At 42.2% G+C, this 5,984-nt stretch overlaps 1 long non-coding RNA gene across 1 annotated transcript; it reads right to left on the bottom strand.

Moving 5' to 3' along the window:
* On the bottom strand, window positions 1–3,632 carry LOC118225151. The gene is made up of 3 exons (XR_004764775.1): window positions 1,580–3,632; window positions 1,277–1,427; window positions 1–443 (listed from the first exon to the last, which is right to left on the bottom strand). It is a non-coding gene; the product is annotated as an uncharacterized LOC118225151 (long non-coding RNA).
* Between the last annotated feature and the right edge of the window lie 2,352 nt (window positions 3,633–5,984).

Here is a 5,984-nt window from a genome sequence, read left to right as displayed (position 1 = left end):
GTGGAGGAGACAGCTTAAAGAAAGACTTTTAAGCTTTGAGAATGTACAATTACATTGTACATTCTCGTGTCAGTCAATGTAGAAAACATTAGGAACACCTTCCTAATACAGAGTTGCACTTCCTTTCCCCCTAAGAACAGCCTCAGTTTGTGAGGACATGGACTCACTCAACAAGGAAAAACCTTTTGTCTTTCCCATTTACCTGAATGGTACATACACAATCCACGTCTCAAGGCTTGAAAATACATCTGTGTGTGTTACCTATGTGTTCATTTTGTGTACCACACTCCCAATCATATTTACCAGTGCAGCACAAACATTAACAATTTTATCAATCATTGCCTCTTTGCTCTCGCTGTCCTCCTTCAGGGTCTTCACCAATCAAAGGGGAATCAGCCCATCAAGGATGTGGAACCTGCCCTTCAGCACTCCAATCACCCTTTCTGTTGGAGAAAACATGGACTTTTAAGAAAAGGAAAGACATGCATAACACTTATGGTGTCAGACATCACCATCACAAAGGATGGGCGTAATGTATTCACACCCAAGTGAACAGATCTTTGCTGTAATTCTTTAGAATGATGCTTTGCCAAGTGGCGAAATAGTTGTGTTGATTGTCATAAATTGACATGTTACGACTGCTTGTAACGCCTTCAAGACACTGTCACAAAGGCCTTATGACCAAGGGTAAACAGTTACTGTGAGATCAAGTACATTCCTGATGCTGTTTTATTCCAATTAACTCAGCATATGGCAAATGCCACGCCTTCTTTTATAGAACGGCCACAATCAGTATTCATACTTGTACATTTTTATATTCCCCTGAATGGATATGTTTATTTTTAGCAGGGATTCTAGTTCTCCAGAGAGGCATGTGTATAGGCATCACTAAGACGTTTCCAAAAAACAAGAACTCGGAGAATGAATGAGCTTTGCTTTCCGTGGGAGAAGCATTTTCACATTTTATTGGAAACCTACAAAATAGAAAAAACGATCTGTTTTTGTTTTTACAAGATTTCAAAAAATTTTCTACACGTTTATTGAATGTGTAATTTGTTTATTTGTGTATATGTACATATTATATAACAGTTGCTATTTTTTTAACCTGTCATTAATTTAATACAAGCACTTTGGTATTGTTAAAAACAAAAGTTTAAAATTTCTCCTGCCCACCTCTTAGTTTGAAAGGGTGTACATTTTCAGATTGTGATTAGCAAATTAATCTGTGTATGTTCCCCAAAAATTAAAAGAATTATTAGGAAAAGATGCTACATACCAATGTGAATTCTTACATTCGACTTCACTCTTGATTCCTCCACATCCTTTCCTGAGAGCTGCCTTCGTCCGTGGGTGAAGTCAGGGGTGACCAGGTGTGCTCCCTGTAGTGCAAAGTCATCCCTCAGAGGGAAGCCACGGTCTGCCAAAATCTTTACATGGAATGACAAGTATTTGTGGTGATGGTTAAAACATAAACTCCATGTAATTCTGAATTGTTTAACAGAGTGCAACATTTTCGCTACCCTGATCTTGGAGTGTGTCATAATTATTTTTGTGTTAGTGTTGTGTTGTATTGTCATACCTGGTCTCCAGGATGATGGTACTGGTGGGTAAGAAAACCAGATTCTCTGGATATCTTCACATCTAAAGCACATCCTCCCCAACCCTTGCTGAGAAATGTGATGCACCCTGCTGGACTGCATGCAATCAGGTACTTCACGGTCCACTTCTTGTAATTGGAGTAGGTTTTTGCCCTGTAAAAATAATACAAATGAGTGGAGTAAATAAACAGACACTCTTTCCTTGATAATTCATTTCTATTCTAATAAACTGTACTGATTTGTTGTGCGCAAACCTGGGTCAAATCTGTTTTTTAAATATTGAAATGGTTGGGATGTATGCAAGTGGTATCAAATACATTTAGTTGAAAGTACACTTTACCATTGTCAATATACTTCATGTAACATAGAATAACATGTGTGACACTAGTCCACTAACTCACCTCCAAAACAGATCCATAATATTTGACTCCTGTCTAGTTGTGTGACACCTACCTTGCTTTCAAATTCTTGGGGGACTCAATTCTAATTTCGAAACAATCAATGATTGCGGGCAATCTGGGAAACTCTGCTCTGAAATGAGGTGGAATAGTTTTGAAGATACACTCCCTGTCTGGCCAGTGGACTAGGAAGCTGATTTTAGCGTGGAGTAGATTGATCCACTAACATGTGGCTAACATGTCTCTGACGGTGGTTGTCCAAGGCCCAGGGTATGGCTGAGCAGGGCTGTGGGGGCATTTTGATGCAGTTTCAGCAATGTGATAAAGAGCTGATCTTCAGTTGATAATTTGAATTGCTGGTGATTGGTCACCTTTATGAATTTCTCCAGGTACATCCTCAGACACTGAAATACAGACCAACTTAGCCCTGTCATTAATCTGCATTACTGGTCATCACCTTTTACACTATCTACTGATAATTTGGATTTCAACAATGTCTCCCTGGCCTTCTTGGCCTCTAACCCTCTCCTGGCGTAGATTGCAGATGCTCCCTGTCCTCATCCTCCCTATCTTCATCCTCCTCCAGCAGTTGCTCTTCAGAGGACCCTTCTCTGCAGGAACAGTTGGTGTCCTGGCCTGGCTCCTTTTCCTATAATTTTCTTTCCGTCTCAGTGCAGAAAAGGATGGAGTTGTTACATTCAAGACACGGGGAACCCAAATGCAGGACTCCGACGCAGACAGCTTCTGTGATTCACAACAGTGAAATTTATTAACATGTTATGGGAACAAATAGAGAGAGAGGAAACTGGAGCTGCTGGCGCGGAGGCAGGTTGTAGGTGCAGTCAGGTGCAGGAGCTGTTCGGCGTGACGGCGCGGGTTGGATCGTGGCAGGGAGCTAACTGGAGTCGGACCGGAGGTGGAGCTGTCACGGAGCTGGCAAGACGACGACTGGACAGGGTGGAGCTGGACTTACACAGTGGGGCTTGACCGGACTGGGCTGGGCTGGACCGGGCTGGACTGGACGGGACTGGACTGGACTGGAAGGCCAGCGAAGGGCGAGCTGGATTCAGTGAGCTGGAAACTTGAGGGAATTGACAAGACAATGACAGGACCACAAAACAATCTCAAGACAAGACGTGACAACGAACAGGACAGGGGACAAACATGCAACGAGACAGAACCTGAGACGTAACAAGACAGTGTAGGGGAAGCAGGCAGGTGCGCGGATCTGAGAACGAATGAAAATAAAAGTACAGAGTTAATACAAGACAATTTCGTGGAGCCAACGTGGGATAACAGACAGGCTAGGATAACGATCTGGCGAAGATCTGTAGAAGAGCCAAGAATATAAGCAGGAGAGGAAGCGTGCGGAATGCAGAGGCGCAGGTGAGTGGTATTATCCTAACTGCTGGCTGAGGGCGAGAGTCCACCTACACTGCAACAGAGAACAAAGATCGTACAGGAAAAGACAAGATACATAAGGCAAACACAAAACACGAGAAACACGAGGGATATGACAGGAGTCTTGTAGGGAAATATGGATGGAGTAAAGTCCACATGACTGCAGTCATTGCTCTTTGACCCTGGGAAATCAACATAAAAAAATGACATTTTAGAACTGTGCATTTTGATCATTGTAAAGGTTATGAACATAGCTATACAACAGATATGATTAGGAGTCGGTCCAATGAAATTACCCTTGATGGTTCAGGATGGAGCCTTCAGTCATCTACGTTGTAACCTTTTCTTTCATGAATCCAGATGTGCAGTAGATATGGATGGATTACTTTAAGGGTTGTTTCTCCTGACACATTTTCTCTGGAACTCTATGGAGAAATTAGTCAGGAGAAATGACTGCTAAAGTAATCTAACCTCATCTACTGCATATCTGGCAGCAGCATGATGGTTTGAGGCCGGTTTGATACCTTAGACCCTTGACGACTTAAAACCGTTTAGCCAACAAATGTGTTCTGTACTGTAACAGTGTAATTCACAGCTGAATCTAGTGCCCCCCCCCACCCAAATATTCATAGGGATTCATTGAAATGCAATGAGGCTTTAGTATCCCTTGTAGGAGTACCTGAAAATAAGATATCAAGAGTCTGGTGCTGCGGATGGGTCACAGACATCAGGAACTCATGGCATGCAAAGGATATGCAACTAAATATGAAACATGACTATTTTATTTTACATTATGGTAAAGTGCCCCAGTAATGTAGGTGACCTGAAGTGGGGGGGCTATGTATAAAATGTGTCATAATTCCTAAACGGCGAATCCAATATTTATGCAAATGCAAATAAAGGCTGAACATCTGTACTTTAACTAACCACATATGAATTGAATATTTCATATATACAGTTTAAAGCATAGATGATAATAAAAAACCTGGTTTCAATCAGGTGTGTCCAAACTTTTGACTGGTACTGTAGTTTGGGGTGTTTTATGTGTCATTAGACTTTCTAAATGTTTTATATGCAGAATATAAAACCAATAAATGGTTATTTATTATAACCATTCCGCCGCCATCACATTAAACAATAACATGTACACTCGAGAAACTAATAACGGTAACAACTGAGTAAGTAACAACATACATAGACTAGAATGAATTTACAGGAATGCAAAACTACATAGAACATGTTTTTATTATTAATAAACAAAATAGCACAAGTTATAAAGTTAACGCTTAACGTTAACGTTATGTTACCTGATACGAAATGGTTTGCACAGACATGTGTGGTTAGAGGCGGGAGACCAAAGTTTGCTTGCTTTTGCCGGCTTACCACGACCTATTGCCAATAACCAAGCAGCTCTTCGTTATTTCTTTCGGCATCAAGAACGATCTAATTTCCTTTCGGGAACTGCTGCTGCATAATGGAACACAGCAAGCCTTGGGCATTTTGAATTTGCAATTAGTAAATTTGTCTAATGCGTAAATCTGTCTAGCTCCCACTTCTCATCTGCCCATTTCTTTAGGAGACACTCCCCTACACCCTTCGCAGAGTGCCCGAAATCTTGGAGTTGTGCTGGACAACAGGCTGGCACTCTCTGAGAATATCGCGGCAACTACCCGGTCGTGCAGGTTCATCCTGTACAATATCCGCAGAATAAGACCACTCCTCACCAATTATTCCACACAGCTCCTGGTCCAGGCCATGATACTGTCACGTCTGGACTACTGCAACTCCCTCCTGGCTGGCCTCCCAGCATCAGCCACCAGACCCCTTCAGCTCATCCAGAATGCAGCAGCACGTCTGGTTTACAACCTCCCTCGTGACTCCCACGTCACTCCCCTCCTCATCTCCCTCCACTGGCTACCAGTGCAAGCTCGCATCCGGTTTAAGACACTGGTGCTTGCTTTCCAAGCAGTCAAGGGGTCAGCTCCTGGTTATCTGCAGAAGATGATCAGACCCTACAAGCCGGCCAGATCGCTCCGATCGGCTACTACAGGGCGGCTGATTCCTCCCCCTACACGAGCAGCAACAAGGTCTCGACTCTTTGCAGTTCTGGCCCCACGATGGTGGAACGATCTTCCAGTGGAGGTCAGAACAGCAGAGTGTCTGAGCACCTTCAAACGGAAACTCAAGACGCACCTCTTCTCTGTATACCTCTCTCCTCTTCCCTAAACCCTCTCCCATAACTATTAAAAAAAAAAAAAAAAAAAAAAAAAAAAAAAAATTTTTGGTTCAGACTATCTTGTTTCTCCTTACTGTATGCTACTATAGTAAAGGCTTTTTATCTACATTTTATTCAATGGACTTAAGTGGACTTGATCCTGAGTTTGGTTACACTGTTGTAAGTCGCTCTGGATAAGAGCGTCAGCTAAATGCCTATAATGTAATGTAATGTAGTAGGGTGCAGTGTAATGTTAAATTAGATCAATTGTAAATAACCTTTTTGACGACAGGCTGACGTTACTCTATGCGACATTGTTTTTGTTTTTTTTGTTAGCTTACCTAGCCTTAAGCCGCGTTTCCACCAAAATTA

Source organism: Anguilla anguilla, chromosome 4, assembly GCF_013347855.1.
Source record: "Anguilla anguilla isolate fAngAng1 chromosome 4, fAngAng1.pri, whole genome shotgun sequence".
Classification (NCBI taxonomy): domain Eukaryota; kingdom Metazoa; phylum Chordata; class Actinopteri; order Anguilliformes; family Anguillidae; genus Anguilla; species Anguilla anguilla.
This window is presented reverse-complemented; position numbering and strand designations above follow the sequence as displayed.